This window comes from Miniopterus natalensis, chromosome 11 (assembly GCF_054644295.1).
Source record: "Miniopterus natalensis isolate mMinNat1 chromosome 11, mMinNat1.hap1, whole genome shotgun sequence".
NCBI lineage: Eukaryota > Metazoa > Chordata > Mammalia > Chiroptera > Miniopteridae > Miniopterus > Miniopterus natalensis.
This window is the reverse complement of record NC_142091.1, coordinates 63,223,435-63,250,058: the sequence shown is the minus strand read 5'-3', so window position 1 is coordinate 63,250,058 and position 26,624 is coordinate 63,223,435. Positions and strand designations below refer to the sequence as shown.

At 35.9% G+C, this 26,624-nt stretch overlaps 1 long non-coding RNA gene across 1 annotated transcript in view; it reads left to right on the top strand.

The window, feature by feature from the left end:
* Positions 1-26,624, top strand: part of LOC148092045 (uncharacterized) — a 310,662-nt gene that overhangs the window by 193,260 nt on the left and 90,778 nt on the right. The window lies entirely within an intron of this gene.

Below are 26,624 nucleotides of genomic sequence, written 5' to 3'. Positions count from 1 at the left end.
AAAAATGTCTGCATCACTGTCTGATTGTGAGGCAGCAATAAATCTGATATTTTGATGTCCTGTATGCAGTGCTCTAAGGTTTGTTGAAGAATTTAATGAAGTAAGGTAAGTAAATTAGTAGAAAACAATTGTTATTATGTAAATGACTTTGATGTTGATTACGTGTTTTCTGAGAGCAACAACTATATTTGAATTCATTTGTGTGCTAAATGGGACTAGAAAAAATAGTTCCATTACCTGGGAAAAATCATATCCCCAAGTTTAGCCCTGTTGAAGTGGTACAATTTCCAAATCATCCACTAGAGCATATAAACTCCAGAATACCTGGCTGCAGTAGGAAAGCATTGTTATTTGCATGGTTTATAGCTTTCTCCAGTAATGCCAAGGACCACCTGAGTGAAAAAGTAGGTGCTTAGATTTTATGGGGTTTTTCTAGCAGGCTAATTTAAAGCTAATGCCTGATGTTGACTTAGATTTCCAAGGGCTTTTCTATTCTTCTTTTATTTTCAGAGTATATACTATGGCAAGAAGAGAAAAAAGAAAAAAAAAAAAAAGAGAGAGAGAGAAAAGCAGAAAAAGAATTCCATTTTTCTTTTGCCCAGAAAAATATGTTATCTTTTCTCTCCTCCTGTTTTCTGCCCTTCCCAGCCTCTCCTTCCCCTTTTTGAATTCTCCAACTCTACATTCTAAGTGGCACATGGTTCTTTAGACCTCCCTATATTGAGGGGACTATTTTTTCTACAACAGTTCAAACACTTAAATATCAACCTGTGGCCAGAGTCCACTTGTGCTCTGCCCCTCCCCTTGGACCATTCTTTATTCTCAGTAAAATGTCAATCAGTGTTTTCCAGTTGCTTCCAGTCATTATCTCTCCTCCCCTTTCACTTACCTTTTTATCTAATCTGGGTCAAGGATTCAGGAACTCTAACAGTAACCCTATTCCTCCCTTCAAGTCTTCAATTTCCTTAACACACTTCTTTCTACTCCTGAGCTCTGGTAATGCAGTTTTTATATTTCCCAGTCTCAGGCACACAGTGTTACTGAAGAAATGCATGCTATTTTATTTCAGTAGGCTTTCATAATGCTCATTTTTAAAAGAGCATACATTGTCCTAGAAATGACTAGCACATTTCTCAGAGGGATTTTCCTAACCTTACTCCACTCATTTAAACTCCCAATGCTTAAAATCCTGTCAATCTTCATTATTTTTGTTGCAAACATTTGTCTTTTTATTTAATACAAAATATATATATTCACTTTAGAAAATGCTGATAAACACTGCTTTTCTAAGTAAAATAAAAATAATACCTCCCTTCCCCCTACACACACACTTTCTCTGTCTAATAATGAGTTGGATTTAAGAATAAATAAAACAAAACAAAGTGATATTGTTGTAATTAACTAGTTACTAATAATAGGAAAGAAACAAAAGGGAGGCCACACGTTATAAGCATGGTCATTCGGGCAGCTTCACCAGGGAGCTGCAACTTCGTACTCGCCAGGGAACAACTGGTCCATTTCCCTACAGAGCACTGGGGGCAGCGACTGGACAAAGCGGAGATGGATGCATGTAGTAAAGTTGGGGTGATGTAAAGAAGATGCCTGTCAGTCAAACCTGGGAACAGAGATCATTGGCTGGGGCAGAAGGAGCAGGGCCACTGCAAGCCCACAAAAATATGGGAATACACAATCCCCCAAACAAGGGAATCCTCACTCTTTTGGCTCTGGGGTTCCTTTGGTTTTGTTCCTGCCTCCCTGCATTTGCCTGAGTTCCCTCCACAGCCCTGCGGCCCTGCAGATCCCCCACACAATAGACTGATGGACTGCAGTGGGGAACACAAACCAAGGGAGCCTGATGCTGGATTGGACTATGCTCCAAAATGGAATGGAAACTCTGAGCAATAGATTTAATCCTAGCTCTGCTGCAGCCACAGCTATTCTTTTTCTAAGAGAGGACAGGGAAATGGGGCCTTGGAAGCTCAAGGGTTTAATTCCACAGAAATAAAGCTCTCTACAATATTTCATCCTCCTGCTGGAGTCTCAGAAAATTCCTTTTCTCAAGATATTGCAAGAAGCCCACATCCCCCCAGCAACAGGCGGGGACAGGGAGCACTCCTCACCAATAACAGAAAGACACAACTTCTTCGGTTCTTCTGGTTAGAGGCAAGGGGTTGGGCTGGTAGAATCCAATCATGAGTAAGAAGTCCTTTATCTAATGACTCAGACAGAAGGAAGATTTAAAAAAACTGAGTCCATATCCTAAATACTATCTACATAAATAAGTGAATTACTGAGATAGTGCTAAAATATATAAATATACAAAAATAGATTTATTTAACATATATATTTGCCATATTTCCATATTTATTTACCATATATACATATTGCAGACTTATTTCTATGCAGGAAAAAAATCTCATTATTTCATTTTAAATACATATATTTTTCCATGAATGGTCTCACAATATATTCTCAGACTATTGGATAAAACAAGTATATTTCTTCTTGCTCCTGGGTCTGTTTTTGCCCAGCTAGTCCACTTTACCTCTAATTAGGAAAATACTAATCACCTATTAATAATATATCTTTCAGTTCAAAGTTATCTTGCCAAAGATTCTTGAATAATGAGGATGTTCTTTATCTTCTCTCTTGCTCTGCACCTAGCACACTGTGGATCATCAATAAATAATAGGCACAAAAATAACTTAACAAAATAATTAAAATCCAGAGTAGATTAGAATTTTACATGTGTGCGTCTCTGTTTCAAAAGTAATAGAACTAATGTAGTCTAAAATACAATTACAAGCCTTTCTGCACCAGAGTACAAAAATAAAATAAAATTCACTCAATATGTTTTATTTTTCAAGCACTAATGTCTGTTGTGAATTTCACATCCAGGAAACTCACTGGGAACCAGGTTTCATGCCTGATTTCTCCTGTTGCTAGGAATCCTTGCCATTCTTTGCCTTGCTATGCATAACTTTAATCTGTGCCTCAGTAGTCAAAAAGCACTGCATCCAGTGTCTTTACATCATCTTCTTATAAGGACAAGAGTCATGTTGGATTAACGGCCCACCCCACTCCAGCATGACCTCAACTTAAATAATTATATTTACGACAACTCTATTTCCAGATAAAGTCATATTCTGAGTTACTGGGAGTTAGTACTACAACATATCTTTTTGGAAGACACAGTTCAACCCATAACTGGGACAAATAGATGAAGGAAACCATATAGTGAAGGTCATTCCTAAATCCTTTATTAGCAGAAGTGTTGGTTACCTTCTCAATGTCCACTACACTTCACAACATTCAGCCATAATTGTTGGTGTGACATTAACCACAGTCTCCACCCGGGATCAGGTCCCTTGTAGTCTACACAGGTGACATATGACCTATGTTAGTTTTAATGTATCAAATCAAATGGTGGTATACTTGATTAATTATTAATGGGATCAATATTATGGGAAAAACCATGTATTGAGACTTCATGTCTCATTTTATGCAACTGAATTGCTCTTATAAGAAAGTGTTCCTATTTTAGGAAGACTGCTCTCCCTCTCACAGGCACACATTCTGTCTCTTTCTAAAATATTCTAACATAATTGGAATGAACTGCATTCCTCTTACTTAAAGACACAGAGAACTTTAAAACCATCGTTGGTGTACTTTTTCTGCTGCCTTTTGTTTTACTAGTCAGAAGCTACCGTAAGAATGATACTTTTCTCAAATATAATTATCTACTCAATAATAATATGGAAATATTTTTGTGTTCCTTTTTGCTTCATATTTCCCTTTGTGAAAAATAAGATGGTAACAACTTAGTTTTTACTTTTCCAATCTTTGTCAGGTAGAAGTCATGTGTCTCAAAGGTAAAGATATTGAGAGTTCCAAAATTCACGGGGATACTCACAAGCTTAATCTTGAGGCTACAAAGTACCAAATGATCCCTGTAAGAAAATTAATATGCCAATGTGACTTCTAAGGAGATGTGTGTTCTCCCCCATCACCCCACTCTAAGTGGTTCTCACAGTTTGGTATAAAATCTTAGTTGTTATGGTGACTGTAGTGGGTTGAAGTTGAAGTGGATTAGAAAAGATATTCCATATATTAATAAAAGTCTCAGCCTAGGTGACATTAAGTACATTCCAACATCCAGTAAGTGTTGAAACTGGGCTTGGAAAGACCATAGTGACTGTGTTATCATGATGGAAGCTCAATTATTCTGGAGTAACAAATACTCCAACTCTCCAGGCCTTAAAGTGGCAATATTATCTCTTTTTTTCCAAATAATGTCTAGCTCTGCTTATTGCAGTTATTTTAAGACACAGAACATACAGGGTTTCCTTAACTTATGACATTGCCATCTCTCCAGAAATATTCAGTGTTTGTGATGGGAGGGGGAAGGGCCTGGAGAAGCACACACCAGATCTTAAATGCTTCTGCTTCGAAATGGAGTAAATTACTACCGCTCACTTTTCACTGGCCATAGGAAAGTTACATATTCAGGAAAGAATAATCTTCTTATGGGTCTGAAAAAAGAAAATAACTGAAATAGAAGAGAGCACTGCATATCTGTTATACTTCTTAGGAAGACTAACTTTATTTGCTAAGTTGCCCCACTTTAAGCACGTTTTTTCTTATTTTTATGAATCTTATTTTTAGTGCTTTTGAAAGTGTTATTTTAAAAATAAATATCAGTTTTCTTACCAAGTGTTGCTGATAGATGAAAATGCAATTTATATTTGTTTATTGACCTTTTCTTCAACATTTTTACTAAAAACATCTTATAAATTCTAATATTTTATATATCGTTTAGGGCTTTCTATGTAGATGATAATGTAATCTATTAAAAATTACAGTTAGTATCATCCTTTCCAAGCGTTATAAGCCTTTCCCCCCAATCTATTATGGTGGCTAAGATGTTCAATGATATGTTACATAGAGAAAGCATTAGTATTGCTTTATTGTTCCTATATTTTATTTTATTTTATTTTTTTATAATATATCTTTATTGATTTCAGAGAGAGGAAAGGAGAGGGTGAGAGAGAGAGAGATAGAAACATCAATGATGAGAGAGTCATTGATGGGCTGCCTAGCCCGTGCAACCCAGGCATGTGCCCTGACCGGGAATCGAACCCCAATCACCTGGATCCTAGGTCGATGCTCAACCACTGAGCAACGCCCGGCCAGGCTTGTTCCTATATTTTAAAAAATTCTTTTTATATTTTAAAATCACCTTAACCATGAAATTTTACAAGACCTTTATGAGATCAAAGACATTTCTATTTTGTCATATATAGCTTATATATCCAATTTTTCCTAAAATTCGGTGTTAGCATGACTGTCCCATTTTTATTTGGCTTATTACAGTAAATCACATGAAAGCACTCCCACAATAATGTACATTTAAATGTTCTTGAGATTTGACTACTGTCTACTCTTCTTCCAGAATCTGTTTTCAATAGTTCATCTTCAATAGAGCCTGGGGAATATATAGGGAAGGAGGGGTCCTGATAAGGAGTAGCCCCATCTATACAGAAGAGAGGAAGCAGACCACAGCCCTTGAGTTCTCAGGATTCTCACTGAACCAACAAAATTAATTCTACTTGGCCAGGAGTTTGTTAGAATCGTAGCTCTGTCTCTGACGTCTTGGTCAGCCACAGTACCCAGAGACGTGCCCTTTGCTACTTGTGCTTTAAACTCTTCCTACGTAGCAGAAAACACACCATGGTCAAGAATTTATTTGGATGGCACAGTAGGCCTCTGGAATTAGAGTAATTTTATTAAATTTGCAGTAGTATAATCCTCTATTTTCCACAATAGAATTGTTTAGGACCTGACATCATGTTGTGACAGAACTTACCCTAATTTGCTTTGATCTATCATTTTAATTTTTGCCTTTCTGTGCCTTTTGGTATTGGGTACGTCTCAAGCATTCGTAGGCATACTTAATTTTGAAAGAAATTATTCTAATATTTCACAAATAATTACGTTTGCTGAGATAATCAGAACTTTAGCTATATTGTTTAACCTAAATTTAGACCTCTTTAAGTTTGTTTAGTTAATATACATTTATTGCAAACATATGTTTCATAAATTTGATTTATTTCTGACATCTGCACTATTAATTTATCCATTTTATATTTCAATATATCATAATTTATTTTTACTTATCAACTTTTAGAAAAAGTCAGAAATGGATGAGACTTTAAATAGTAATACACTGAATTGCTTTACTTTGGGTTAATTAATTACGTGTGTTGTTTTGTGTGTGTGTGTGTTTCTTTCTACTCAGACCTTTATGTTTTAAAACAACAAATGTTTATTTGCTCATAATTCTGTGGGTTAGCAATTTGTTTTGGACTCAGCTCCATATGGCATCAGCCAGGCTCACTCATATAAATTAGGCTTCTCTGTCATTTGCAACCAAAACAAGTGGAGACTGCAGCATCATAGTCGTAAAAGGGCAAGGCCCTGAACAAGAGCAGTTCTTTCCAATTCGTGTAATAACGATAACGCTAAAACAAGAGGGTTTTGTTTTAAACATACAGATCTTTTTTGCTCTCAAATGCAAATTCAGGCAGCTCTGTTCTGCTGCTTTGCTAAATCAAAAGTTTCTGATAAACAGCCCGCTCTTTACATCTTGCTATATCGCCTGCATCATTCAGTAACTTTCATCAGGTTTTGAACAGATGAGAGGAGCAGCACATACACAGCCTAAGCCCGTGCGTCTGCGCTGTGCCTGACTGATCCACTTGAAGGTTCCATCTCCCGGAGCACTTTGCATCTCAAGTGGGAACTGTCTATAAGGGAATTTGAGAAAACAAAAATATGTGAAGATGGAGACTATCTTAAAATAAAATGTGCTGGTGAAAATAGTAACTAAGGCAACAGCAGTAATGGGAGAACGCTTCGGTACAATCTACAGATGGCCCCTTAAAGAAATACTCCAATTATTTCATAACTAATTTGGCTAGGGTACATTGAAAGAAAGTGAGTTAGCCAATAACAATCTATCACAATAACTGTTTTTGCCATAGTCTAGGATGTTCTGAATTATATCAGCTAAAATCTGACAACTCTCTCCAACACTTACGTATGTCGCTCAGAAGAGATTTATTACACATAACAGTTTAGTGAAATTCTTTGTATGTTTTTATCTCCAACTGGATTTTAATGTCCCTAAAGGCATATACATCTTATCACATCCTGATATCTTAGCAGATAATGATATCTGTTGGCAGAAGATTCACTGTGTGATACTCAAGAGATTGAATTTTGAATCCAATGTGATCTCTACGAAGTTGTGTGATTATAGATAGTTACCAATATTTTTTCTTAGGTCTCTAAAATAAAAATAGGAAAATTTGTATTAATGATTTTATAATGATTTTAATACACAAAATATTAGAATATACATCAATATTTTTATGGAAAATGTCACAGTGACTTAATATTAAAAACTAAATTATATAATATATATTTCTTACTTGTGGTCCTAGTTTCATTGGAGCCTGCTTTATATAACTGTTTTTAATTAACAATAGATAAGGCACATATGTTGCATTGGTAAAATAATATGACTAAGAGGTTAAGAAATGATGCTCAAGAGTCAGAGTGACTGGATTCAAATCTTGAATTTCCCACTTACTGACTTTGGCAACTTATTAAATAACATTTTGTCTCAATTTTATCATCTGTAAAGAGATTAATCAAAGAACTTAGATGCATATATACATGACCTATGGACACAGACAGTAATGTGGAAAAGACCTTGTGGGGGTGGATGCCTGGTGGAGAGGTTCAATGGGGGGAAAAGGGGAACATCTGAAATACTTTCAACAATAAAGAAAAAAAATGAAGAAAGAAAGAAGGAGAGAGAGAGAAAGAGAGAAGAAGGAAGGAAGGAAGGAAGGAAGGAAGGAAGGAAGGAAGGAAGGAAGGAAGGAAGGAAGGAAGGAAGGGAGGAAAGAAGGAAGGAAGGAAGGTAAATTCCAGAAATAAACCATGAAAAAAAAGATAAAATAATAATACTTATATTCTTTTTTGTAAAAATTAAATAAGAAGATATCAATAGAATATTTCAAATGTGCCTGACATATTGTAAGGGCGCATTACATAGTATTATTATATGCTTTTACATTTTGAGAAAAGTTGGGAATGTTTGCTAAGACATGTATTCACTTATCCCAAGGCCCGGAAGGGCTACTAGCCTGCATTGTCAGGAGCTGGCTCAGCACTGGAAGGATTCACAAACCGGCTGCCTGTTGCTAACTATAAAAGAGAGCCCTGCATTGTTGCGAGGATGGAAGGAACAACTTCTAAAGTTTCTTCCATTCTAAAAGTTTAGGATATGTAAACAGTAAATTTTATGGGGAAAAAATGATTTAAAAACAACAGAGCTAGAAAATCTATAGTACATGTTATAGGTTATTTAAAGAACATACAGATGCAATTTTTCATCCCAGTAATTTTCAAACTGGCTTTCAAAAAATATGTGATCTTACAGTCTATAGTATTTTTAAAGAACATTTTGCTATTTTCCTTTTATTACATGATAATGCACAGGTATTATTTCTCATTCCATAGACATGTTTCAGCAAGATAGATTTTAGAAAATGTGATTCACTTTTCCTTGGCATATAACATTACTAGATACATAGAATTATATGTTCAATGAAACATTTGCAGGCTCATTTTTATTTAAAAACAACACATTTGTTCAATATTCTTTTCAGTCTGATCAAAACCAATGTAGAAAGAATTATTACTGTTCATAAAAATCACATACCAGTGACCATAACCAATTGAACATTTGCATCTCTAAGATGTAATGGTGATTATTTGTGTTTTAATAAACCTTTCGGCTGACCAGAAAAGTTTTTCAATAAAATTAAAAAAATGATACACATGCAACACAAAAATAAATAAATAAAAGTCTAGGATACTTTTTAGAAAACATAAAAGCCAAACATACATTTTAATGGAGAATGTAGTAAACAATTTTTCAGTGGGAGAGATAAAGGGGGGAGAGCAGTCCCACCCTCAGTCTGATGTGACTTCGGACGACTTAGCTTAAGCTGACGATGTCACGGCCTTTTGATGGCTGTCTTGCTGAGTCCCACTTCACTATTCTTGGAGATGACTCTGGCATTGGTCTATTTTACATGCAACTTTCGCTCCTACCACTTTATTCTGATGTAATATTATGCTTCCCATATTATATGCTAAGTTGTTGCTTAAAGGAATAATCTTAGTTCTATGTCTTTAAGTACATAAACACCTCTTACAAATTTGAAATCTGTATTTTTCATGTCTTGCCTATTACTCAATTATTCAGACAATGATGGATTACCTCAGGGGAAAGCATCAAATTTAGACTATATGGCCATATTTAAGAAAAAAATGTCTCAGGTGTGGGGTGCCTTTGGTTTTGATTTGTGCTTTTTTAAAAATTTAAGACAAAATACATTATTTGTTAAATAAAACCATCCATCTAGAGGGCTCATAATTGATAGTTATTAAGATTTATTAAAAAAAAAATTTTTTTTAAAGTTGGTAAATAGAAACAGGCCCATAGACACAAAACCAAGATGACAGCTGCCAAAGGAGAGGAGGGTGAAGGATGGGTGAAAAAAAAATTAAAATATAATAATGAAAAATAAAAGAAGTTAATAAAATTAAACTTCCATTTCATTCAGTAAAAAAAACCTAATCTTGCAAAATCAATGTAAATTATGTCACTCCTGAGTTTAAATGTTTGACTCTTGATTTGAATTCAGTCAGTTCAATGTTCTACTTTCTCTCTTCCATTCTCCTTCTACATAAAATAGAAGGGAGCCTGGTCAGCATGGCTCAGCACTTGAGCGTTGACCTATGAACCAGGGGGTTACAGTTCGATTCCTGGTCAGGGCACGGGCCCGGTTGTGGGCTCGATCCCCAGCAGGGGGTGTGCAGGAGGCAGCAGATCAATGACTCTCTCACACTGGTGTTTCTCTCTCTCTCTGTCTCCCTTTCTTTCTAAAATCAATAAAAACATGTTTTAAAAAAATAAATAGGAAACTGAGGCTTGCGTTGTCCTGGTATGGGGGAGGGGACATCCTACATTGCCTGCTGTCCCTTGCTCATCCTGACCTCTGTTGAGATGTAAAGCAGAGGGTCCTTCGCATTGTACAGTGTTGTTCTTTATTGATGTCTGTGGTCTAATCAGCCCTCTGCCCTTCAGATGCATTTTTCTCCATATCAAACATGAACTCCATTCAAAGGAGCCCTTAAGGCTACAGTCAAGGTGGAAATGTGGGTTGTGATGGGACTAGGGCTCCAGCTCAGGAACCCAGACACTTTCTAATCTAATCACACCCCTACTACTTCTCCCTCCAGGAGGTTTACCTTGAAGTTCCTTTGTGTAGGAATTAGTTTCATAATGTTTAGCTTTATTTTCTCTACCTCTTTTTTCTTGAATAGATAAGACAAGCCATTTGGAATCCAGAAGGAAAAAACACCATTTCCCTTTCAAGTTGTGAGCTCTTTGAACTATTTTAAAAAGTGTGGATTTTAAGATAAGTTTTTCCTTCTTAAAGGTTTCACAAAATCTACTTAAGAGTTCAAAAGCCTAAAATTGGACTCTCATTCCTGTCCTATTCATACGCTGAAACTAGGCCAGGGAAAAAAGAAAATTGCTGCCACTTGATTAATGGTGGGAGATGTTAAAGTTAAAAAAGATTGTCAAAATAAGATGTTTGATCTGAAATGTTGCATTGCCCTACCCAGAATATGGAAAACACTAGGCAAGTGATACACCTAGAGACACAGTATACAGCTGAAGTAGGGAAAGTGAAAATTTGATGACATTTCTAATCATGTCATTGAAGGAAAGAGTCACACCTCTCTCAGTCACAAGGGATGGTTGCAATTAGGACAAAGGGCTGAGGCCCATGGCAGACGGGTAAAAGGGAGTCAGTTGGACAGCAACAAATCATGTTTCATTGTTTTGTTATTTTTTATTCTTGGCCGTTTGTTCCAAAAAACATTTATTACTTTTTTTCTTTTTTTTTTAATAATTAGAGGAAAACAAAACATTTTTTTTCTGCTTCTTTCATTTTAATTTAACAACATTGTTACTTATTCTCTTTTTTTTCTAACTTTTACTATCTAAACTTGTAATAATAATTCTAAGACTGGATTAATGGAGCCAGCATCATAGCTTGTTTGTTTTTGTTTTTTTAAGGGGGGGAGTGATGCCGTCCTCCAGGCAGTGTAAGTTATAAAATGCTGTGGATTTCTGTCTGTCCAGTCAGGTGTCCTGTGTTTGGCCACCTACAGAACCTAGGGCAGGAATCCCTCGCTCTCTAACAGAGTGCATAGGAGACGATTAAAACAGCTGCTTAGTTCGTTTACTCACAACCTGTCTGCTTAGTGACTCCAGTTGGTTAGGCATTGAGCAAAGTACTTCACTCGTGCTAATATTCAAACCTCCTAACAGCTCTCCTTACCAGTATCATTATCTCTGTTTCATAAGTAACAACACTGATCCAGAGAGGTTAATTAATTTTCCCAAAGTCACGGAGAAACTAAGATTGAGCCCAAATTCTCATCTAAATCTCATCCCTTTTTCATTACATTTTTTTCTATTAAAGATGAGTTTACTTTTCTCTAAAAATGCAAAAAAGTAAGGTATAACAAACTTTTTTTTTAAATCTTTATTGTTGAAAGTATTACAGATGTTAATGAAATGGGGGAAAAAGTTTGCCTCTTCAATTGGACAAACATTTCTTATCATAGTAACTTGCTTTTCACTGATATTGCCAGATTAGAAATCACAGGAATACACCTTAATGTTAATGATGATAGTACAATGAAGCTGCTGCCATGATTAAAACAAGTGTCATCCATTAGCGTGGTCCTTTTGTGCTAGAGCAGGAATGCAAAAACAGATTTAAATCACTGGCAGTCTCCTTTGAGACTGGGCTTTCTTTTCTTTCACTCAAGGTCAAGAGCAGCCCTACCATGTCCTTGCCTGTGTTGTCCCCCTTGATGTCCTTTCAAACCTGACTGGTCCCTGTTAAGTTTCAGTGAAAGTTAAGAGCCTCCCTGAGGTTTATATACTAACTAGGTTCAAGGTAGCAATTATCTTCCCTAATTCTTCTGTTTTTGTAAAAATACTATGAGCTCAGGAATATAAATATCCCAGGAAACTATTTACCTCTATCTCCAGACTTCTACTCCTTTCTTTATAAAAGATAAAGGGGAACATGGTCTGAGGAAATTCTGTTTACATAGATACTTCTAACTAAGGGTATACTTAACACATATATCCCACTCCCTAATTTCAACTGGCATGACTCATCACACTTACCAGGCATTGAGAATCTGTTATGACAGATGATGTATTAGTTGTCATGCGTATATTACTATAGTGTGTACAGTTTCAATGTACCTCAATATATCTGTTTCCTTTTTCTGTCTCACACATCTCCAAGGGACTGAAGTATCACAAATGATGCTCTTAAAATTAAGCCTGTAACCCAGTGATTTTGAGACACAAAGCCAACTCTGCCTATCAGCAGCTGTGAGAACTTGAGTTAGAATTGACTTTTAATTACAGTGAAACTGACTCTGCTTTCTTGTAGTTCAGAGAATCAAGCTCTGCTGGGAACTGAGAAAGCAAGTCAGCATCTGTGAGGGGGCATAGGGCCTGGCTGTGGGGCTGCTGGCCCTTCTCACTGTCCCAGGGCATGTCACTCCTACTTTTCATGCTCTGGATCTTTTCATGAAAACACAAGCATGTAACTTACGCGAACACCATGCTTTCTGAGAAGTAAGAATAATTTTAGGAGTAAAAATAGAATCCTGAATGTTCATTCTCATTTGAGTAAAACACTAACCCAAGATAGAAACATGTTAAAGGGTTTTTTTAGAAGCATATGAAAGCCATGGGAAGTAGGTCCCTCTGTATGTGCAAAATGCTGTCTCCGCTTGACACACTCAGGCTCTTGTCTCTGAGCATTTTGTTCTTACTGAATAACTTTGAAATTAAAAGCACACTAATACCGTAGACATGGCGGCTAATGTACTATTTTCCCATCATTTTCTATAACTGATTAACAGGAGGGAAAAGAAGAGTTCATTTTCTAATTATACTCCCCTGGGGTAAAGTATGTACAGCATCACATTCATTGAGGCACCGTAACGGGCGATTTTCTCCGAAGCTCTGAGCAATCAACCGTGCATTTTTAGGAACCAAGTAGGCAGCAGGCAAACCAGTGAAAAGACCTGCCTCTCCCCAAAATGTGTTTAGGAGCAGCTTTTGCCTCTGTGCAAGCTGTGGTGTTTCTAGACCATTCCATCTAACCAGGCTTAACCTGAGTCACCAAGAGGCTGCAGCGTCAGGCCTGGGTTTGACTCCTGCCTCCCCATGACTAGCCATAGGCCCTAAGTATATTCTTACATCATCTGTACACTGGTTTCTTCATGAATACATGAAAATTATTATTATGAGGAAGCCATTCAATGCATAAATATGGGGGAGGGGGGAGTAGGTTTCCAGCTATGCAAATGGAAATAATAAAATAATTAATGAATAATAATACAAGAGAAAACTCTGTTTAGTGTACTCACAACTGTAAACCTACTTTTACCCACCCCCGTACTTGAGTTATAAAATGTGAATTGTATAACTAAATGGAGTTGAAAGCAGCATTTTTCATCTTCTCTTCAAATTCCTTGCAAGTGTAACTTTTCATATTCTAAAAATGTTCTGTATTTCCTTAGCCCAGGAAGTGTCAAGTTCCTTAGCTTAGGCCATTCTTGACCTTGAAACCTTTTTTATCTTTTCAGCCTCTCACCTAATCTCTATCTGTGATAATCTCAATAATGGTTTCCGAAGGACATCAGATCCTAATGCTTGGCGACTCTCAATGACACCTCATATGGGGGGATAATATCTTTGCAGATGTGATAAAGTTAAGGATCTTGAGATGAGGAGATCGTCCTAGATTATCCAGGTGGTCCATGAGTGTAATGATAGGGTCTTAATAAAAAGAGGTCAGGGCACATGCAAGAAGCAGCCAATGAAATGAATGCATAAATAAGTGGAACAACAAATCCATGTTTCTCTCTCTCCTTTCTCCCCCCCTCCCTTCCTCTCTCTCTCAAATCAGTACCACATAAATAAATAAATAAATAAATAAATAAATAAATAAATAAATAAATAAATAAAATAGGTAATCTCACTTTATTTTGTGTTAGCAAATTCAAAAGTGAACATCGCATCAGAAAAGTCAGCTACGATATGGATGGAGAGCAGTAACGTCTCCGAGTTTACAGATAAGCGTTACCTACACATAATGTGGATCCTCTGTGAAGCAGGAATATCCATAGCCAAGGGTTTTGTGTATTGCACTTATGTAAATATTATCGCTTCTAATTTGCATTATCCCTGAGAATAGTTATTTTCTCTTACAAACAACTTACCATATCAGAAACTTAGATCTCATACTCATTATTTCTAAGGTTAATGTCATTGGCACCAATAACAAATTATTTATAAATGCTCTACCACCGGAGATCGAACGGTTGATTGTTGAGTCTAAAAATGTGTGCCATTTAACATGAATTTTTCTTAGCCAGACTCATGTGCTCTGCTCATGATTCATATTATTTTAATAACTGACTGAGATAACTTGGCAATGCTGAAATAAGTAAGTTAAAAGAAATAACTGAAAGGTATATCATCAACTTCCCTTCTCTTATGCTATAGCAATATACCTCTTTTCCCAGAGCTACACAGTTCAGGTATGGCATACTAATCTCTACGCATGAGTAGAGAGTCCTCTTACAATAATGACATCATTTAATCTTACTAGCTTCTCTAAAATCAGGCAATAGCTGCTGCTTTAGTTCCAAATGTGAGGGGAACAACTTCCCTAAACAACGTTTTTTATTAAGATGTTTACTAAGCTTGTGCAATTCATCATCAATTTTTATTGAAGTATCGCAAGTACTTAGAATGTTTTCTGGCACATAGTAGGTGTTCAGTAAGTACTTGTTGAATAAATGAATGAGTCGTGCCAGTATTAGAGAGGTGGAGCACTGTTGAAATCGGAACTGTATAAGAGACATAAAACATTAAACATTGAGAATTATTTTCAAAATAAAAAAAAAAAAAACAACACACAAAGCACAAAGTAGTTTTACATCTCAAACTTTTCCTTTTTATCATTGGCATTTATAGACACTGAAGAATCTCTTTATAACATTTTTAAGATACAAAAATGTGTTTTACATTAGGAACATTGCATTTATGCCCATTAGCTAGGAGATAAATGTTTGAAGCAAAGCTATATAACAACCCTGGATGTTGCAAGTGGATTCTACTTTAGTTTGAGCATATATTACCCACTGGAAAATGTGTCATTACAAACTCATCTCAGTAGGCTCCAGATTACAATTTTTTTCCAGAGTAGAAAGTCAAGCAAAGGTCATGAAAACAAATTAATTAAATGCTTAAATCAGAAAGTTGCCTAAAATGGTCACTCGCTCAAATTTACAAAATTTCAAACTATCCCCGGAGGTGCTCTATCTAGAACACTGCTGGAGCAGCAGCAATGTTTCCCAGAGGTTGGTAGCAACTTGTGAGTAGCACGTTGTGATGCCAGAGGCAGACATCAGTTTCAGACACTCTAATTCTCTAAAACATTTGTAGCAAGAAATGCACAAGAACAGGAAAGACGCATCTTTTCTTCAGGATTTAGTGAAGAAATGAAACTGACAGATGTAACAAAGATTCTGGAGTCCAGTGGGCAAACAATCAGGCCATGTGCTCATTGTATACTAAAAGTGGGGACTCATCAAGAGCAGCACCCAAAGTAGTGTTATAAGTTAGCTCTTTCCGTCAACAGAAACACTTTAAAACATGACATGAGTGTTGCCATCAGTGGAGAGGGGTTTTGTCAGTATTCGTGATTATAATATCAAAATTAATTGCGAGTCGTTAACTTCTGACTTTATATCCAAAGCTATTTAAATATATTCCCAATTTAACGTCACTCTCTCTTGCATTCTAACATATTCCTTTTGGATAAAAAGAAGAAATGTCGAGGCAAACACAATCTAGAGAGCTAGGATTCTGAACCGGCCTACTGCCCATCTTATGGATGCACAGCCATGGTAAATGGTCCCTTCTGATTGTTATTTACTGAGGCAGTTGCAACTTACCGCAGTTCTTGCATTATTACACTTTATGCCTGGCATGATCAAGGAACAGCAAGAATCCAAGTGAGTCTGGAAATTTCTGGAATTTCACAGTTTGCTAATTTACTATAAAAATATTCCTGGAACGGGACACAATAATAAAATAAATAAAAATATTGACAAAGGGATGCTGGAAAAACAAAGAAATATGGATTAAACAAAAAGAGATCCCCATCTTAACATCAAAAGGTTAATTGCGCCTATTCAATGCTTTAAAAACTAGAAGGTTGTGGGATACTGTGGCCAACTGGTGAGATGCTAATTGGGAGAGCCCCTTTTGAAGTGTAATCGGAAAGTACTTATTGCAATTAATATGCATATGCTCTGTAGTTTTGCAATTCTGAATCCAAGGGAAACCTTTGAACAAATGTACAAGGATATATGTCAGAAGATGTTCCCACTAATGTTATTTGCTCTAGCAAAGTTGAGGAAAATAATCCAAGTAATGTACTGGAGTTATTATAGAAGAATCACCTAAAAACCCAATGGAACATAAACAGCTAAAATCACACAAAAAATCTCCCTCCTCATGAATCCTCTTGGCTTTACTGCTGTGGTAGATAATCACCATGGTAAAAGCTTGGGAGACATAATAAAGTCAGAGTAAGTCCTGGAAGATAAATTAAGAAAGTAAAATCCCATTATTATGAATAATACTCTTCAGATTACCATGTCAGAAGGCTGAATAAATTAAAGAAGTTCCATCTTGCAAAGACTTAAGATAACAATCTGGAAAACATCTCATGACTACTGAATTGTTGGCTTTCTTCAAAGAAAATTTTGATTTAACAATCTACAAATGTTCCTACATAGGTAACAAAGATGGAAACAATGCAAACTCTGCTGATTTTCTTTTTAAACCTCTGTTCCTGGCCTCTATAATTTTGATCCTATACTCTTAGAAATTGAAATATTACAGATCTAAGTAAGGCTGCTGAAGATTTCCCCAGAAATAGGAAACAACTCATATTTTATTACCTGTTTTTGTTTGTTTGTTTTTTCAGGATTCATAACAATTCTGATTTGGGTTAGGTGAAAGTGAAATGAATTTCTAATTAAATGAGATAATGGACTATATTATGGACCAATAACACTCACTGTCCAATTTAGGGTCCAGTTAGGATTAATCTCCTTTCTTTCAGGAAAAAACATGCAAATTCTCCTAAACATAGCTTGCTTTTGGTTCAGAGAATCTGGTTGGTATATTAACTGTTTTTTGAGAATATCAGAGGGAATGTTTTCCTGAGGCAAATGTATTCTGATTGGGCTTATAGGTGGAGAGCTGGATCTTAAATTATAGAGAATTGTGCCCTGGTAATGTCATTTTTATAATGATAAACCTAAAGAATTATTTCTAAAGAGAAAACTTTAAGCCACAATGTTGTTACATATCATATAGATATATAAATGCATAGGCAAGTGAACATATTTGCAACTTTTTTTCTTCTCTGCCCACATTCTATTTTTTTTAAAAAATATGTTTTTATTGATCTCAGAGAGAAGAAGGGAGAGGGAGAGAAAGATAAGAAACACCAATGATGAGAGTCATTGATTGTTCGCCTCCTGCGCGCCCCATGCTGGGGATCAGCCCACAACCCTGGCATGTGCCCCGACCGGGAATCGAACCTCCATCTCCTGGATCATAGGCCGATGCTCAACAGCTGAGCCACGCCAGCCGGGCGGCCCACATTCTATCTTTAATCTAATGTACTTACCCAGTCCTTGTAGACCAAGCAAAGAAAATCAGGACAAAGGTGGTAGGAGATTTTCCTCCGTGAATTTCCATCTGCTTTTCAAAATACCACATACCCTCTCCCAGCTTAATTCACCCTCCTTCAGGTTACCTGGGTGGTTCTAACTATGTCTGAGTGGCTTATTGCATTGTGAACTATATGTTACTTGTTATTTAAACGATAATTTTAGAAGACTAACATTTTAATGCTATGAAATTTACACAGCAGGGGCAAAAAATAGGAAAGAACTGACACGAATGAAACTGTAAGCCATATCTTTCAATTAAAAATCACATAAAGTACTTGTAGCAAAAAATTTACAGTTTTAAGTAATATGTTAACCCCCCCACACACATACATAAACACATCATACCCTCCGCCACTACGAAACCACACATATGTCTTACTGGTACATATATGTATGTAAACACTGGAAAAAGTACAGTGATTATCTGGTTATGATAACAAAAGTAAAATTGTGGGGAAATGAGATGGTAAAAGAGAATTTTCCCCTATCTGTAAAGTTTGTATTACTTATTTTTTATAAGCAGAATGTATCCATGCCTTCCTTGCAGAATTTACAAAATAAATAGAAGAACGTGAGAAAGGGGTGGAGACGGGGAGAAAAAAAGATAGAGGAGGTTATGACGAATCCATTCATAATATTGAAAAAAAACCATTACGCAACTATCTGGTATATAATAAATATTCAATAAATTCCTGCTGAAATAATAAAATAAATGATAGTTTTAAAAGACACATGCTCCCGGCTGGCGTGGCTCCGTGATTGAGCATCAACCCACGAACCAGGAGGTGAAGGTGTGATTCCAGGTCAGGGCACATGCCCCAGTTGTGGGTTGATCCCCAGTGGGGGGCGTGCAGGAGGCAGCCAATCAATGACTCTCTCATCAGTGATGTTTCTGTCTCTCTCCCTCTCCCATTCTCTCTCTGAAATCAATAAAGACATAAAATAATCATAAAAACTAAAATAAAAATATATAAGACACATCTTTAAAGTCATATAGTAGTATGATTATTAGCAATTTAATGAGGCAGAATAATATAAAAAAGTAACCGGCTTATTTCTCTGCTATAGGCTTCTTATAAATAATGAAATGTATCTACATTCAAAGATACAATATAAAGCTTTGAATCCTTGACGTTCCTTTGTGACTGAAAGCCTTTTGATTCTCGACCCTGTCAGGAACATAATAGTCTTAAAAATATTTCTCTCCACTAAGTATTGTCCTGAGTTAAAATTCATAGGTAATATAAACCAAATAAACATATCAATATAATTCAATTTAAAATAATTGAAATAAATGGAGAAATAAAATATATTTAGATGTCATGAATAATCAGTGGTTAAAACCACAAATGCAGACTAATATAAGAGTATTGTATTGGCCACACAAATACCTAAGAAGTGCTGAGATATTTATTTTGGAAATATGATACCTCTTAGAAAAGTTCTGAACAACAAAATCCAGTCTTCTATCAATATACATACATAAATGTTGAATGAAAAAAAATATTAATTTTATATTAAAATCTTTAAAAAATTGTGTTAATATGTAAATTAGGTTATATGCTCAGATTATTAGAGTGTTCACTTGTATGAATATCTGTCAAGGCACATGAAAGTCATAAAGTATGCAAATCATTCTTCATTTTGTAGTGCTATTCAGTGAATTGTAGAATGTCTGGCATAATCCTGTCCTGAAGAATGTAATTATCTCACCCATCAGTGTGGCAATAAATAACTCACCAAAAAATGTTCCCTTGTGGGCCATCTTTATTAATAATCGCTGCCTTACACCCTTGGAAGTGAATAGGCTAAATTGCTCTAGATGGAAAGTGGGCTGATAAGAGTGACTTCTCAAAGGCAAGAAAGGGTAAGGGAGCTAGGATACATGGATTCAGTGAAAAGACAGTAGAAATAATGGTGTTTCCATGAGTGACAGTCCCAGCTCATATGGGTATATCTAAGTGGAAAGAGCTTGAAATAAAGGTACCTGTGTAGATATTTGGAAACTCCATGCACAAGTTTGACTCGGATGAATGAGTACTGACTGTGGACCAATTTGCTTCTGAGCAAACCTTGTGAGCCTGAGCAGGGATCCTGAAAACAATAGACATAATGACTAAAGACCAGATCACAGCATCTTTCCTGGATTGTGTAAACCCAAATTTGTTTAGAACCTAAGAAAATAGATCCATCCTATTTCTCATTTTAGTCACAAAATCAGGCCTGAGCCAAGTATAATTTCATTTTAAAAACCATTGAAATGAGTTAATGTTGGGTTAGAGATTTTAGATTGAGCACATTCATTTAGCTCCACTCTCTTTTGAAACACAATGACCACCACAACAAAACTTAATTTTAGAAACAAACCCCATAACAGAAGAAAGAAAGAAAGAAAAAAAGAGAGAGGGAAAAGAGAAGTATTTTATTTTTGAAAATATAAAACACTAGACAAGAGTAAATTCACTTAGCAAAAAGAAATTGGTTTAGGTCTATATCTTAGTCTGCTCAAGCTGCCATAACAAAATACATAAACTGGTTTGCTGTAAACAATCAAAACTTACTTTATCAAAGTTTTGGAGATAGGAAGTCAAGATAAAGGTGCCACCAAGGTGCCACCAAGGTGAAAGCTCTCTTGTTGAATTGCACATGGTTGATTTTTGGCTATCTGCTCACATGGTAGAGAGAGAAAGCTCTTTGGAGAACTCTGGGAAAGACTTTAATGTATTAATGAAAGATTGAAAAATTTTAGGAGTATTTGGAGATAATTGGTGATACACTAGAATAAAGACCATTATTTTAAATTATTTAATTCAGCTATATATTCATTTATTAACTATGTACTGAATGCCCTCTAGACTTTAGTGACATGTAATTTTGTACAAAAATGCCCAATAACTATTAGTGCCCTTTGTTCTTCCTTCCCATAGCTTACATTATGTATAATTTGTTATGTTTTCTCTTAGATTTACTAAGCATTCCTTATAAACATATTTGTCTTCATTCTTTATCACATACATCCAGATATTCAATTTAAAGTTAATGTATTTTAACTGCTTATAAATACAAACCTTAAAATTGCTAATATTACTGAAAACTACTGTTCAAAATTAAATGTTGTTGATATTAAGACATGAACTAATTCTTTATAAATAATAAATTACAAAGCTTATTTAAACATTTTAAATGTCATTTTATCTAAGACAAATACATACTTAGGCACCTTTTTGGAACACACTATTTACATAAAACATATCTGCATACAAACTTAGAATTTAATCAGGAGTTCTAATTGCCTGGGAATTTATCATGACGCATCTATGAATTAAATAAAAAGCAGAGAATTTCTACTGAGCAGATATAGTCAGTATGGTGTCTTTGTAACTATTAGTTAGGAAATTACAATCTGAAATTGAGCAGTGTGGCTCTGGACAGCAATTTAAAGTGAGGTTAGAATCAAAGCTATAAACCCTTGCATTCATTAAACAGTTCCAGGAAGGGTTAGGGTGGAAGGCTGATTTTAAACTCTGTTAATCTGATTAAAGTCCGGACCATATAATAAAGTGACCTACTTGGATATTGCAGTCATTAGAGTTCCAAGATTCATCTATGATGATATCATGATTTTCTTAGTATTAGTACTTTTGTGGTGCTGCTACTCTTTTATACTTAAATTTATAAATACAGATTATTTTATACATTAGCAATGAAAGGGAAAGACAATATTTCTAGAACTTTACTCAGTTGGTGAGACAATTATCGATTCATAAGCTGTACCTAAAACAAATCACCTTATATAAAATGTTTAAAGACTAGAAGTCTTGACCGATAAGCGTCTTCTTGTACCCTCAGAATGACTTTGAAAGCATTCACAAACACTAAATGCTGGCTTACCTTCCTTTATGCAGAACTATTTTTCTGACAAGCTGTATATAAATCTTACTCTGTTTTCTCATTGAACTACAAAATAAATTCCAAGAGGTTTTCTTATCACATGCAATTTATTCTTAGAGGGCTGTAGATCTTAAGATTTACTGAATTTTTCTTGTGTACCAAGCAAAGGTCTAGGTCACAGACATCAAAAATCAATTCTGACTTATTTAAGCAGAAAAAGAGTTTATTATACGGATATTGGTTAGTGCCAAAGAACGCAGAGGGCTGGAAACGCAGGCTCAGAAGATGAGCAGGAATAAAGAAAACTGGAAAACTGGAGAGCAGCAAGGGTCAGGGATGACATCACAGTCCAGAACTAGTCCCTGAGAGTAGCCGTTGCCACAGTTTCTTCTGATGCCCTAAGAACTAGATTTTCTGTTTCTGTCGCCAGCTGGCCCTAATCCTTGGCTCAATTGCTTGTGATTTGGTTTTGGACAGGTCAAGAATTAGTCAAATGCATACTTCTTAGGCGGATCTGGGAAAAATAATATTTGGCACTTAGGACTTCCATAGTGGAAGACTGATTTTGCATCTTACCAACACTCTCTTAATAGAATAGCCCCAAATGTCCTAAGGGCATTCAGGTACAGGAAACCATGAAAACTGTTTACACTGTCTTGTTCCCAGTATCTGACATTAATAGTAAATGACGTATAAATTAGCACATGCCACCAAGAGAGGATAATAAAATAAACCTGCCATTGCAATTACTTGAAAACTTATTTTCATGTGAATACTGTCACTTTTAATTCAATTATTATTTCAATATTTTTCTCATTTTTATTTGTTTAATGATAGATACATCCATACTCATTAACATCACTAACATCAATGCTACAAAAAAGGCAATTCCCTCTGTTCTCGCCCTTCATAAGTCTAGCTCTCAAGCTGACCACCTACATACATACAGTACATGCCCACAGTCCACCCTGCTCAACCATGTGGTTCCCATGGCAGTTCTAATCTGGTTTATATGATCTGCTTTCCTGCCTCTGACCAAAGCTGGGCCAATGAGAATTCGTCTACAAGATTTGTTTTCTAACAGAACTAAAGGAGAGAAAGTCCTTCGCTAGAATATGAGGCTCATGCCCTGTCAGTGAGAACTGTGGATCCTGTCAAGTGGCCTGACATGAAACAGGCCACATGCATGCACGAGGGACCCTCTCTAGAGGGAGCCAGACATGACAGATGGATGCAATAAGTTCTGGTGGCATCCCAATCTATTCCTTCCTTTCCTTCTTTCTGTTTAGTTTTCAACCATCTCTCCTGTTACGAGTGATACCCTCATATTCTTCCAATACATTAAATTTCTTGCCAAAACAAGTTCTATTGATTTTCTGTCCCATGTAACTCACATTGCTATGACTATTACTAGGATTGAATAACCTGTTTTACTGAAGTCTTCTAGGTGGAAATCTTTTCATTTCATCTTCCTTTTCCTATTTTGCACAGATCCTTCTGGCCCACTCCCCAAGCAAGGCCAGTATTAAGAGAGAAATCTTTTTTTTCTCCTGCCCCTCCTCCTCTTAATCTATTTCCCAAGGAAAGAAGTCTCATAAGAACGGGACATCTTGAGCAATATTGTCTGTGGGTCTGTTTATTGTCACAAAAAGCATAAAATGATTATCTCTCTATATATCTGTATCTCTCCTAGTGTTTTGAATCTTACAAAAGAATCAAAGAACTCCTCTAGTCTTCCCATATTGGGAAATAGCACACTTAAATTAGAGGTTTATATTTCTCTAGTTCTCTGTTTTTCCAGTAATAAAGCTTGTGAGGTTGGCTGGTTTATGGTTCATGGAATCTGACTGAGGACCCCACTCCTCTTACAGGCAGGTTAAAAGGCAAAATTTAATATTTAAGGAATATCCCGAATCTCATCAGGTCTCAGCTATGTTCCCTAATCCAGCCTTATAAGGAGGCTCTTTACTTTTAGGAACATTAGCCTCGTTGATAAAACTTGCACCTGATATTCGTTTGGCTCCTTGAATCTTATCTCTAGAAGCTAAAGCTGGGAACCAGATAGAGGATCAGTAAAATTGGCATTTTTGGCAATAAAACAATATGAGAGAGGAATCTTTACTATCAGTTTAATATAGACCCACATATATTCATCACCTCGACCTGTGTTGTGATATATCATTCTCTACTGGGAATGACATATTCTCTAACAAGAAAATAAAAACACCTCTCTTTATTCCATATTTTATATTTAAGAAAAACAGGCCATTAATTTACTTATAGATTCAACAAATGTTTTCTGAACAACCACTGTAATATCAGGTCCTTTGTACAATAGTAGGAAACCAATAAAACATATATCCCTGCCTTCAATGCGTTTAAGAGACTAATTTATTTACTTTGATCAGAGAATTTTTTTATAATACTGGGAGAGTGTATTATACTCCGTAGCTGTGATAATGTTTGGCTACTTATGGTAGCAAGTCTTTGTCTATAGGTAAAAAAGATCCAAAGCTCTTTTACAATATGTGGTATAGTAAGAACACAGACTGGTGGGCATTTGACTAACATATTTTTCTAACATGGACTAGATTGTGTTATTGTACAACTCCTTTAAACTTTATGGGCTTGGATTTTCCTATCTATAAAATAAGAGTAAATTTATTTGTGCAAATGAAATAAGCAAGCATATTTGTAAGCACGCAGGCTATGTGAGATAAGGTGGGGGTAGTGAAAGTTGTCAACCTGTGTTCTCAGCATGATGATATCATTCCTGAGTGGACAACAATTGGTACTTTGGGGTAAACAAAAAATCCTATTTTATGGATAATGCACGATTATACATATAGTGCATAAAATGATATATGGTTTATCTGTGATAATAATTCATGAATAGAAAAAAAATTAGGTAACTAAGAAAAACTATTTTGAAAGACCTTTATCTGGGGTGATTAAAAAATAGTGCTGAGAAACATTGACCTAAGCCATAATCTAATTTTCTCCTCTTAATGCCTATAAAACCATGGAAATATTACTTCTACTACTAGGTTCCATTTCTAATATTTGTTAAGTCATGTATAATCAAAGCCTCTCCACCTCATAGGGTTGTGGTGAAGATCAAAAGACAATGTCTGTGCAAATACTTTGAAGTGTAAGAGGTGCTATGAATGAGCGGATATTATTGGCATTGGCCATAATAGCTAATAATAGAATACAGTTATTAATAAAAAATTCTTACTATTTGGGACAGTTCAAAATCCATTTTGTAAATGAAAACTCGTTTACAAACTAGATGATGATCCTGACACCTTTGACATGCGGGTCTTCTACTTGAGGGATTTAAGTATCTTGCTGGACGTATTTTAAAATAAAGTTGCCTGTTTCTCTGAGCTTAGGAAAATAGCAAAGGAAATAACTTTCTCTTCCTATAAAAACATCAGTTCTGACTCCTCAAGTTCCGTGTCTTACCCTCCACTCACTCCTTCTATCACACACATTCTCCTTCAACTATGAAATATAGTGTTATCTAGAATTGCTTGATCACCTGTCTCTTTCTCTATCCTAGTAAATCTTATTTACTTTAGTTTAATTTATTTATTCTCCACTCAAAAATATGTATTATTAAGACCAAAACTGAGCTGGATGCTGTCCTAGGAACAGGTCACAGAATAGTAAGCAGAACAGACAAAATTCCTAAGAGCAGGCGTTGACATTAGTCTCGTGTACTTGGAAAACAGGAGTGATAAAGAAATCCTCCCACCCTTTTGTGCTCTAGAAAGGGCTATCACAAGGCACCATTCATCCCCATATGCCCTGCATAGGATTCACAAGTCCAGACAGGAGCCCTCCAGCTTCTCATCCATTGCTCCATGAAATGTTAGCTGAAATGCTTGCACCCACTGACCAATCTGGACAAAATACCTCTCTATATTGACTTGACCAAACTTTAGGTAAGCATGTCTGTTTTCCCCAGGCCACAAACTTAGATCGCACCCCCAACCCCCTCAGTCTAAGCCAGCCTACAAGCCCTCCCTAAAGACCTTCCTGGGCATAGACTGACCTCAAGTAAAACAGTCTCTGACCTGCTGTTCTATTGAACAATGTTTCATCCCACTCACTAGCACCCAGTTCTCCCTAGCTTTGTTACTATTCCTACGAAAGAAAAGCCCTGTCCTGATGCACCTTTGAGATGCTTGTAGCTCTCACTGTCACAGTTTTCTCCTTATTGACGTAATCCCCCTTCCCCCATTGCAGTAGTTCCTTTCTGCCTCTTGCAGTAATACTTTCTTGTAAGTCTCTCCTTAACTCATCTGGATTGTTTTGTGGGTTTTTTTTTAAATTTTTTTTATTTCTACAGTGCTTTTGTAAAAACAGATGATAATTATTGCATGTGAAGTGGATTTATACAATATCTCATACTGAGAATAAAGCTCATAAATGTCCTTTTAAACTGAAAGGAGTTGGTTTAGTATTAGACTCTAGTTTTGTGTTCTTTCTTGTATTTATTTCTGACAGCTGACACTTAGGAATTTGATCTAGATGCAAAGCAATTTAAGTTGTCTCTCACAGACCAACATTATTTGTCATGGCTTTGGGGAACCCAGTTTTGAAAAGAATTCCAAGCCAGGATTCATGGTCAGGAAGAAAGAAGGCTCTATCAACACATTTGCCGATGTGGTTAGTGGGTATAGATTAGCATATAATTATATACCCTTTTC